The sequence below is a fragment of the Schistocerca piceifrons genome, chromosome 11 (genome assembly GCF_021461385.2).
Source record: "Schistocerca piceifrons isolate TAMUIC-IGC-003096 chromosome 11, iqSchPice1.1, whole genome shotgun sequence".
NCBI lineage: Eukaryota > Metazoa > Arthropoda > Insecta > Orthoptera > Acrididae > Schistocerca > Schistocerca piceifrons.
Window position 1 is genome coordinate 76,759,602 of NC_060148.1, and position 12,758 is coordinate 76,772,359.

Here is a 12,758-nt window from a genome sequence, read left to right on the forward strand (position 1 = left end):
CTGTCACGCCTCGTCTGGCATATGCAGGGTGCGGAAACGCAATTTGACCAAAAGTGTAGGGCACAAGGACGGCATCAAATGAAAGAATCTCAATGTAGAAGCCAGAGGCCGCACGTGAATATTTAAGTCGCTATGTCAGCATCACGACGGTGGCCGGTTTGAACATTTGCTACAGATAATTATGTTAATCAAGTGGATGCTTATCCGTCAGTCATTTTGGCTCTTTTATGAGATATTGAAAAACGAAACATGGTGCGTCAGCCAAGTCCGATACACGTGTGATACTTTAAATTTATCCTGTGCTTCAAATATTCTGTTTACGTACACACGTTCTGCAAATGCAGATCGTAGTAATACAGAAGGCGAGTTTATCTCTCCGTTAATTCTCCATCTCTCGCAGACGACAGAGCTCTGTCGGTGCATCAGCGGTCGATTGTTGCTGTAGGCGCCACGGAAAGATGGCAGTTAGATTCTGACTTTCTCCGGAGTAACTGGGATTCTATTAAAGAAATGAAAACAGAAAGAAGTAACGAACGCGGCAGCTAGCAGTCAGACAGCACTTTTTTTTAGTTTCACGTGACGACAATTTTAAAAGATAAAGAGTTTTATCTATTTAAAAAAATCAAAGTTTAAAGTTACGCTCGCAACGGACAAACTCACTAAAAGTTATCGTCCTTGCCACATTGCATTTTACACACAACTGAATCAGACTATTTCTTATGAGTTACACATAATTAAGCCTGTAATCCGTGACCAAGTTGACTGTTACTATTCCTACTGTTGTATCTTCCTTACGTAACGAACGAGCAAAACGCTCACATGAGATAGTAGTTTGTGTCTAGCACGCCATCACCCAGGAAACAAAACCCCGAGGCAGAGCATTTCCTGTTCCGACACATGAATTATTTTTTGTAATTCATATGTGACCTTCCAGACTGAATTACGTGAATGAATGCGGCAGTTTTCTCGGCAACAACGATAAACAAGCAAAAAAATAGAAAGACTTGGCTATAGATGTCTGCTGTCGTGACAGCCGAGTCTTCCGTGACGTCTTAATGGTGACGACAGCGGCTGAGGGGCGTTTAGAGACGGCAGCAGACCACACTGACGTGTGACGTCACTTGGCAACCAAGTCTTCTTGTATCCGCTGCAATGAATCATTTATTTTTATCGATCATCTCAAAGCTATACATTTTCGGTAAATTAACTATCATTTGGTGCCAAGATGCCCGTGTGTGAGATTTTAATTACGTTCCGGTACCGCTGAAAATGTGCAATTGCGACGCCTAAATGCTATTCTCAAATTTCTGTGTTTCATGCAGCCTTTCCGGGCTACACTTTTCATCATATATATTTCTATGTACCCTGTACAACGGTGCGGGATGGCAAACTTCGCTGAATCAGCACTGCTTAAATTTTTAATTTTTTACGTACACTGCACATGTGTCATTCAATGACTCCCACGCCGATCGTCCACCTATATTTTGCTACATAACTGGAACGCTAGCACGCGACACACAAACCGTGAAACCAGCATCAGATACTCATAATTACACTGTACAGAGTGTGAGCAAATTTAAAAGTTAATCACAAATGTAGACAGTAGTAATGTAGAAGCTGGATTTCTTTCTCTGCTAGTCTTCCGCCTCCTGCAGCCGACAGAGCTTTGTCGCTGCCTCAGTGACTGACTGTTGCTGCTACCGCGCGGGTCGGTGTAAATTTTAGCTCTCCCGCGAGTAATGGCGGTTTTCTGAGATAAACGAAAACGGGAGGAAAATATATACGCAAGTGTTCGTCATCGAAACGATAGTGAATCCCTAATTGGCACAGCGACTTAATTTTTAATACTTAGGAACAGCAGAATCTTGCGTTGCCCGCCAATTGCGAGATGGGTGTCCATTCCGACAGGTGAATCACACTCCTAGTCGCTGGCAGTTGTACCATTGTAATGCATTCCAAGTCTGCTGTTTCGCACTCCGCACACACATGGATAGCCTTCCGTCGCAGCTGATCTTACCCTACACTCCTGAGAAGGAGGAGATTCCGTGAGTAAATGTTCCCGAAAACACGTATACTAATCGTCAAGAAATACCGTCAAAACGTTTTTATCCAAGCCAATTACCGCATGTGATACTTTTATTATGGTCACTTGGATGACGTGCGTTGTGCGGAGTATGCGTAGCGATAAGGTATGGAACTCCACGGTTTTCAAGTGGTACATAGGATTAGCAGATATGTAGTCACCACCCATCGATTGTCAAGACATAATAAAGAACTTGACAGCGTCTCGTGTTTCGTATCGACGCGGATTATAATCGCGGTGTCAGAACGTGTTTTACTTCGTACAATGTGTCCAACCGTTGTCTTTCCGTTTCTACAGATTGCGTTCGTATCTGGTAACGGATAAGGAAAGAAGATGTGTCGTCGGCTTTTACACACTGCATATGTGAAGACGAGAACCGCAGTGAAGGTCACAACTAATTTACCGGAAAGGCGATAAAAACAAAAAATCTTCTGTCCGCTACATCGCTCTGTGATGTCGCCGGAGAGCAATGATCGCGAGAACGGAAGTGACCAAAGCTTTATTTTACGGTGGCTGACTGCGTTATACGCAGCTCTTTGGCGCATGCGCACAGACACCACGTTAGGCCATAGAGATACACATATTGAGGCGCGTGCGTCTGTCCTTACTGTGATGAAGTTCGAAACCGAGGCAGTTGCAGTATTTACAAATATTTCATTCTGCAGTATTTGTAGGTAGAATCGAGGACTGACATCAACAACTGGTCTCCTTGTTGTATTAGTGTCACACACGTAGTAATGAAGTTGAGCTAATTTCCCCAAGATTCGCAGTGTCAATCCGATAACTGTCCTTATTGCAGTTGGCCACGTGAAACGACATCAAACGTTCCAAACACTGCCGTGACAATTCTTTATTTTCACAAACGACAGAATTACAGTAACTCGACGAATTCCTGTTCTTGTTGGATTGTGGCTCATTTAGCTGGCCGCTTCCACAGAATCGGTCTCGCGGGAAGCGTACAGTTTTCTGGCCGTTTCATCGGCAGTACGTGTGAGGTGTGTTATTATGCTCTAAGAACTGACATCCGTGATGTAGTGGACTGACCCGACAGCCAATCCACTGTGACTTGTAGCCGAATAGCACGCGTTAAGCTCACGCAGACTGGCGTGACGTCTGGAACAGTTAAGGAAAATTATAGTAGCAAATAAAGTACGTAGTTGAAGTAATACTTAACTTTATACCATAATGGGTGAACATCGCACTTGTTGATACACGATTTATAATCTCAATATAAACTGGTAATGGCGCCTTGCTATGTCGTAGCAAATGACGTAGCTGAAGGCTATGCTAACTATCGTCTCGGCAATTGAGAGCGTAATTTGTCAGTGAAGCATCGCTAGCAAAGTCGGCTGTACAACTGGGGCGAGCGCTAGGAAGTCTCTCTAGACCTGCCGTGTGGCGGCGCTCGGTCTGCAATCACTTACAGTGGCGACACGCGGGTCCGACGTATACTAGCGGACCGCGGCCGGTTTAAAGGCTGCCACCTAGCAAGTGTGGTGTCTGGCGGTGACACCACACGTGATGTGCGAATTTACTCAGAATAAGAGGCTACGATTCCTGCATAATCCAGCACACATACCGACACAGTATCGAGATGTGAAGCGTGAAGAACCGAATACGTTACTGACGGAAGACACTAACACACCGAGTTAGAGATTAACATCCCGTCGTCTCAAAATCTTCGCCATTCGGAGCGTTTTACACCTGACGACCGACACGCATCCCTGCTTTCTACCCATGGAAGGATTCTGAAGCAGGTTTGGTGCGTAGCTTGTGGAGCCAGTCGGGTTAAAATTCTCCCTTTTGAAAGAGAGTCTCCAAACATTCCTCAGTGGTCAGTGCTCAATGGGCAAACTGTAACGACTTTTGTTTGACTTATGTTTGTGCCGGTCTGCAAGCACTTGCACAGTAAGCGGTGCTGGTAATTCACTGCCGTCCACCCAGCCCGGGAAACGGACAATATGCAGATGTAGACACCTACTTTGGAAACTTCTGCACTCATCGCGGCAGGCCTCGTCGTGTGAGAGACAACCGTGACGTCACAACAGGTACACACTCGCCCTGTTTATCTCGGCCGACTCTGCAGCGCCACACGTGCAGCCCCTAACCACCGACAGAGTTCGGCCTTACAGTATTCTTACTAAGACGATACGATTAGTGCTGCAAAAGATTTGTCCTATTATGAAGCTTTAGCATCTAAATGGTGTACTGTTTGTTCTGCTACTGCTTTAATAATCAAAACATAAAAATGGCGTACATGTAATCGATCGTTACGAAAACAGGGATTACAAATTCCAAGCGCGCAAATTTCCATCGCTTTATTTTCCGCATCGACAATCGAATCGGACAGGAATTGTTGCCAAAGAATTTCCGTTGTAGTTTGCTCCCTCCTCTGCGAAGCAGTGCTGTGATTTCTTACACATTCCAGCCACGTATCAGATCAGTATGAAATTTGCCTCGATGACAGTAGAGAAGTAATTTATCGTTTCAAGGTTCTCGTACGAAGTTTGGTGTCCGCTCTTCGATGTGTCCGAAAAGTCCGTACTAGGAATCTGTAGTACAAACTGGCACACGCCGTGTACGTAATGTAATTCTTTGAAAACCGTGTCCCAATTAGGGCAAACGCAGTCACTGAGTCGAAACTACTGTTCAGTATTAGAACCTTTCGCCCGCCTGACTCTACACAGGTAGCGTCTCAGGTACTCTGAACACTTCAGAGAATGTCGCCTACTACTTTTGTTTCGTTCAGAACGACGCTTCGAAGTAAATATCAAAACTTGCAGAATAGAACGGCACAGTGTTGTGCTCCCTAATCCACAGAAAACACGATAAGAAGTGTTGCGCTCCTCCGATTACGCCGCAGCTAAGAAAAGCCTGCAGCTCCCCACCGTAGTCGCATTTCTCTCCGCGTCACTCCTCTGTAGTTCGTCAGTACGAGATAAACGACCAACTGAAATGACGCGGTGTTTTAAATTGCCGCGAAACCTCCTTAGGCCGAGAATTCCGTCACAAGTGGGAAGGGAGTTGCTCGTAACGGCATTCCTGCGCCGGGCGCTGTCCGTGTTGGTGCCGAGTTAAACTTCAGTGGCAGTTCCGGACTATTTTAAAAAGGTCCATTGCCCCGTGTGACTGCCGTCGTGCTGGCGGGGAACATGCCGATGTCTCCGACTCTTGTTACCCCGCGCAGGGACGTAAATGATTCGACGAGTTGCTCTGGACTGCAGCTGCCGTCCAGGTTGTAATTACTGTCGCAAAATCTGATCTGTGCGGCCTCTTTGATGGCAGAATACGTGAAGCCTTTGTATGAAATAAAAAAGTTTGCATCCCTCAGTTTAGCGTTGATAACAGTACTTTAAATATTTTTGCCTAAAACACAAGTGCGAAATATTATACATAGTTAAGCCGAATATATTTTTCCGTCAATTCTCCGTCCCTGCGGCCGACAGAGCATTGCCACTGCCTCAGCTGCTGACTGTCGCTGCTGGCGCTCCGGAAGGTCGGCGGTTCGACTCTCCCGCGAGTGACGACGGTTTCCTGGCGTAAATGAAAGCGGGAAAAGTTTTTCAGATATGCCCGCAGCGGAACGTCGCGTCGCCTGCCATGCACGAGATGCGTGCCCATTCCCACATGTCGTAACCACACTCCAAGTCGCTGGCCAGTTGCACTGTTTTAATGCGTCCGGACACTGCTGTTTCGAGTCCGCACATTCGTGGGCGGCCTTCCGTCACAGCTGCCGCCAGCTGATGTTATCCTAAACTTCTGAGGAGGAGGTTTTGTGAGAAAAACTTCAAGAAAACACCGATAGAAATCGTCAAAAAATACCGTCAAAACATATTTATCCGTGCCAGGTAACGCATTTGATTCTGCTTTATTGTGCTGACCTGGATGACACGCGATGCGTGGTAAGAGGTGTAACGTATTTTTACGCTCCAAGGTTATGAAGACTTGCAACGGCTAGAAGGATTCGTCTTGAGTCAAGGCGAAATCTTAATCATATATGTATTATCAACGTGTATTTTGTCAACAGGCATCGATTGTGAAAATGTAATAAAAACAGTCGACAATATCATCTGTTTTGTGCCGATGCGGAATTTAAACGCCGTGTGAGAAACTGTTTCCTTCCTTGGGGCAATGTGTCCAGCAGTTGCTTCTCTGCTTATACATGTTCCACTAGTAACTGGCAACTGAAAAAAAAGATCTATCCACGACCTTGATACACTGCATCTATGAGAACAAAGATCACATTCTAGACAAACGGCGGTAGAAAATTAGAATTACAACTTTGTGTCATCCATATTCTTTTGTCCTGTTGCTGGGCAGAGCCGGTCGCGTGATCGAACGCCACCAAAGCTTCATTCACGGTGCCTGAATGCGTTATTTGCCGCTCGTTGGCCAGTGTAATACTTTGGACTCACACTATTTTCCGTACCTTCGGCCGACCTCGAAATTCTGCCGTAGTGTCCTTCATATTCCTGCCATTTATTAAAGCACTCTGAAATTTTTTTTTATTATCTCGTGAAACAAAAGTTATCATTTCGATTTCCTCTTATTGAATGAGCTGTCCGTCGTGTCGCATCGCAGAGTTGTCCCACAAGTCAGTGCGATTTGTGTATCTATGTACTCTTTCTAAATCATTCCCCAGTGTGGGACAAGCACATCTGCGAGAAATTTGTTATCATACATTTATTATGTACTGTTTGAATCTCTGATTTGTTGGTACTATACATATTTAGGGACATGCGTGAGGTCTTCAAATCGTCTCTTTGACAGTAAAATAGTAGGACTGTTAATACATTCCACATAGGGCCGTCATTGCAAATCGATCTGCCAATAGCAGTTCTGTCTTATCACGGAAACACTGCAATATCGATGCTGCAAATGTCCTTATAACCACAGCCAACCTCTCGCTTAGGGGCATAGGCTCCATCACACAACACTGATTCATTACTCTATCACAAGTTTTCTGGCCATCCCCCTAATCTTTTCAGGTGCAAAACCCTTCCACCGGTGCCCGCCTTACGTCTGACCTCATCATACTCTTCCAACTTATATTTTCACTGGCGTCCGTAAGGGATTCGTACTCTACATTACTTGTTGACCTCTTCGTTTAGCAATACGAAAACACCACCAAGTTCGTTTCATCGTCGAAAGTTTGCTCAGCGGAGACCATGGGTCTGAAACGTATGAATCTTGGAACGTACCGCAGGCGTTCGTTCCGGCTAGTAGAATCGATTAAGGTTTAACATGTAAACAGGACTACAGAAGAGTAGTTACCGAAATTTTGGTCATCCCAATGTTGTGTCCCGCATGGCCGCCGTCTGTGTCGCGCCGTTCATCTTGACTGCTCAGTACAAACATGGAAACTCGCAGCAGGTATCCGATTCTGTTAGCCCACCTTGATGCAGGGCTAGAAGCAATATTCACAACATTTCAGTATAATCAAAACAGTTAACAAGTAGAATAGTGTTTGCCTCTGGTCAGGAGAAGGAGTAGGGGCTACTTGGTTCCATAGAGTATCGTCCTTGTGTCGTAGATATATATCGAACTAAGAAAGAGTAATCAATTTCACCGTATTCATGCTGCTCCGAAACATTACTTCAACATCATAGACGGTATAAATTTATTTCGTCTTTAATTTTAAACGCTTTGGCAACCGACCAACGGTGCTTTCTTTCACTAATACCTGTTCTGTGGGGCCTCATACGTTGCCCTACAATAGCGTGACAGACACTCTTGTCACGACATTTCTGCGTCCACCACTCTACTAGAGGACTTTTTGTAATCAAGAAACGTATTTCACGTCTAATTCAGTAGTGCTTCGTTATAAGTGTCACATTTCCTTTTACGTAGTTACTGTCTACTGAATTTTAAAATTACTAGTCGCTACCAACGTATACCCGCCATTTTGCCGTTCTTAGCACTTTCTATCAAAGATTAAGTGCACTGGACTCGTGAGAATTCGAACAACAGAGTGTAATGCATCGTCTGGCATACACAGGGCGCGGAAAACCAATCTGACGAAGACAGTATCAAATGAAGGAATCTGAGTATAGAAAATACAGGTCGCAATTAAATCTTTGAACCACTATGCCAGCATTAAAACGGTGGTCAGTTTGAACATTTTCTATACATACTCATGTTAACTAAGTGGTGCCTCATTTTTCACTAATTTGGACCTTTTTGAGATATATCCAAACAAGAAACATGGACATGTGGTTGTCCTCATTCCTGAAGAAGTACTAGACGCGTTAGTGATGTTTTAAATTTATCTTGTTCCCATCGTGACCACTGGTTAGTCCGAAAGTTCTGTTTACGTATACATTTTATGTAAATTACCTATCATTTTGAACAAGGACCTCCGTATGTCAGATTTCAATTACGTTCCTGCACCACTGAAAATATACATTTACGACTTTTAGTTGCCATACACAAATTCCTATGCTACATGCTGTCCTTCCGCCCTGCAATCTTGGTCAAATGGTTTCTCCACGCCCTGTATATCGGTGCTGGATGGCAACACTCGCTCAAACAGCACTGTATAAGTTATTCACTTCATACGTTCGTTACACGTATGTCACTGAATGACACCCAGCCAGGTTGGCCCCCCTTATGTTCCGCCACGTCTCTGGAAAGCCTGCACGCGATCCACAAGATCACGAAACCAGTTCCAGATTCGCATACTGACACTGTACTGATTGTAAGCACATTCAGACATTAATCGCAAATGCAGATCATAGTAATGTAGAAGCCGAGTTTATCTTTCCCTTAATTCTCCGTCTCCTGCAGACCGCAGAGCTCTGTCGCTGCATCAGCGGTCGATTGTTGCTGTTGGCGCCACAGAATGAAGGCAGTTACGTCCAGAGTGACTCCGGAGTAACTGGGACTCTGTTAAAGGAATGAAAACAAAGAAGTAACGGTCGGGGCCACTAGGAATCAAACAGTACGTTTCTGTTAGTTTAATGCGGTGACAATTTTGAACGATGAGCTTCGTGATGCGATTGAGTTAACAGCAATTACACAAACCCAGGTTTTAAGTTGGGCCCTCCACAGACAAACTCACTAAAGTTATCGTCCTTGCCAAGCTTCATGTCACACGCAACTAAATTACACTATTTCTTATGAACTACACATAACCGAGCCAGTAATTCATGACGAAGTTGACTATTTCTACTACCACTCTCGTATTTTTCTTCGGTAAGGAATGAGCAAAATGCTCACACGAGACAGCAGTCTTGCGTCTGCCATGCAATCATCCAGGAAATAATTCCTCCTGCCACAGCAATTCCTTTTGCGACACAGGAATGATTTTACAATTACCTGTGCATTTAATTCATATTTAACTTTATAAACTGAATATTTAGTAAAAGGGCGAACCGAATTACGTACTGCATAGTGTGAATGAATGCTGCAATTTTGGCGGCAACAAAGATCAACGAGCACAAAATACTAAGACTCGGCTACAGATGTCTGCCACCATAGGGCCGCAGTGGCAGCTGAGACGTCCGTCAAGTCTTAATGGCGGCCACAGCGGCTGATGTCCGTTACAGACGTAGCGGCAGCCCAGACGGACGTGTGACGTCACATGGCACCCCTGTCTCCCTGGAGCACGCGCCACGTGTTTCGCTGTATCTAATCATTTATTTCGCCTTATCGAGCATATCATCACATTCAAACACCAGTATATTTTGTAGGTATCAATATAATCAATTTAAACCATCTTTATAATACTATGTTACGACCGGAATGATTATTAACAATTTTACATTCAATTTTTGTCGGGTACTTATTCGTTAGTTCCTGTCTTTCCTCATTCTACGATGATGAGCCTACAAACCAATTAGCTTTGGAAAGAGAACGATTATGTAGATTATTGTGGCTTATATCAGGTAATATCATTTTGTAGTGATGAATACGGTACGTAGTTTATGTTGGAACGAACGACGACTTTTGCGATTCGCTTTCCACGTCTGCAATCGAGTTTTAACCGCTATTTCACAGCAATAAAACGTTATCACTGCATGTTAACAAACCGCTGCTCGAAGCTCACATTACGTATGAGAATGCCGACATGATAATTAAGAAGCGATAAATCTTTATAGTTCGCCCATTACTACTGCGAAATATTGAAGTGCTTTTATGTGCGGACAGAGTGTGTAAAGTAGTACAGAGTCGTTTGCTGTCGAAAGGTGGAAGTGTTATGCAAGTATGACACCACAAGTCATTAGTGGAAGTCAGTAGCATTTTTCATTGAAGAATACGACGCGTAATTTCGATTGGACAGAACGATACCTTTTCGAGTTTGTGTGTAGAAGACCTAACTTTAAATGCTGGTTTATATAGACTACATACAGTTAGCCATGCCCCACCCAGGTAATTTACAGTTTAAAAGTTTACTCGCTTACAACTTGGATAAACGTAAAGTTTGACTGGTGATTGTGCATTTGTTATAATTTTTTCCCCTTTTCATTTTCTCCATAAAACCGCCATCATTCGCGAGAATGTTATGAACTGCCGATATTGTGGAGCGCCAGCAGCAACAATCAGTCGCTGAAGCAGCGACAAAGCTCTGTGGGCCGCAGGAGACGGAGAATTAACGGAAAAATAAACCCAACCCTCTACATTTCTACGGTCTACGATCGCGATTAAATGCGTTCAAAGTGAGTACCGTGTCATTGTGAATCCGACGCTGCTTTTACGATTTTGTGGAACCCGAGCTGGCGTTCGGGTGGCGTGGAGTAACATAGGCGGACGTCTCTTCTACAAGTCATTCAGTGACGTACGTGGAAAAAAGCAAACGTGAGCAGTGTTGCTGGAGCGATGTTTTGTCATCCGGCACCGTTACACATGACGTGCTGCCCGCAATCTCAAGAGCTCCGCACTCATTCCTCGATAAAATGAATGTGCTTAAAACGGTAGACCGAACGAGCTGATGCACCGGTTAGCACACTGGACTCGCATTCTGGAGGACCACGGTTAAAACCCGCATGCGGCCACCCTCATTTAGGTTTCCCGTATTTCCCTGAATCGCTTCAGGTCAATACCGAGATGGTTTCTTTGAAAGGGCACTGCCGACTTCCTTCCCCGTCCTTCCCTAATCCGACGACCTGGCTGTTTGGTTCCCTCCCCCGTCAAACTAACTAAAACGGTAAACAAGGTGACGATGTCTGCGACGCTGCTTCCACCATGCTTTAAACGTCATCACGTCTCGGAGATCCTTTGTAGCTTCTCGACGCTAAAAGACAACAGCCGGCGTGGCGGTAGAAGTCGCCGCCACACATTGTCATCTCTGCGGCCTGTCTTTTCACGGAACTGATGTCCCTTGGTTGTACCTGAATATAAATAACGTAATTAATTTTGCCTAAAACACTGCGGCGAATATTTACATTCATTACTGTTTTCTCGCAATGTCGTCCTAAACATATTCAGGTTTCGTAATATCTTCACCGTTTTCCCACATGTTTTTTTGGCCCTCGGCAAGCAAATGCACCATTAGCTGTGCAGAAAACTCACCGCCGTCAAACCAGCATCTGAGACGAATTTGCTAGCCTAGAAAACTGGTTATTATAGTTTGCAAGTGTTCTGGAACCGACAGAGCTTGGTCTGTTATTGGCCACACTAAGACAATACATTCAGCACCCGAGCAGCTCCGTCGTTGTAGGAAGTTAAGGAATTTCGAGGGCTTACTTTTCGTCTGGCGCTAGCTTCGGTACACTCTAAAAACATCTCAGCCGTTTGTATGTAATCGTTTCCAACTCTGTCGCCTACATATAATTATTCTGGCCTTACTCGTTTTCTAGGAGCTGACTGCTTGATATGTTGTCCTTATTATGGCATTTTCCATTCCGACGCGAAAAGAAAAAGTTTTTATTATTTTCTCTCGTACTATCAAGATTTTAGTGAGTATCTGTGCAGTTTATTTTTATTTTATTTATTTATTTATTTTTGGATAGTACTTCATTAACTAAAGGCAACGGCAGGCGTCTCTTGCTGATACCCTATGGTGACGTCCTAACATCCAGACTCGCGTCTCATTCATTACGAACAGCTCTGCACTGCCACATATGCTAGCCCTGGAATCGAGTGAGCAGGGCCTTTTAGCTTCTCACGAGAATATTACATTAACCACACTGAAAAGATCACGCTTTTCTGGACAGATTATTTTTTTCCCCATTCAATACGACTCTTTCTTTTAGTATAGATATTAACACACTTTGAAAGCGTGTAAATGGTAGATACCTGTCCGATCGTGTGTAACTCACCTGGCTACAAACGCAAAACATATACTCCTCATGGCTTTGTGTTCGCCTCGACTAACGGATCACGTGATCTCTGTTGGCCACATGCTGATATTATTCCTGTAGCGTCGTACATCTCGAAATTCTACCGTAGTCGGTTTCACATTCTTGCTATATATCAAAACAACCCCGCAATTTTTTTGATGACCACGAAAACCAAAGCTGTCATTTATATTTCCTCTTATTAGACGTGCTATGCTTCGTGTTTCAACAGTCGACATGGCAAAGCTGTACCACACATTGGCGAGATTTGTATATCTACATACTCTCCTGACGACATTGCCCAATATGGGATAAACACATCTGTGGTGCATTTGCGATGATAAAATTGTTCTCTAGTATACGAATCTCCGATTTCCCAGTAACATACTTACGTAGGG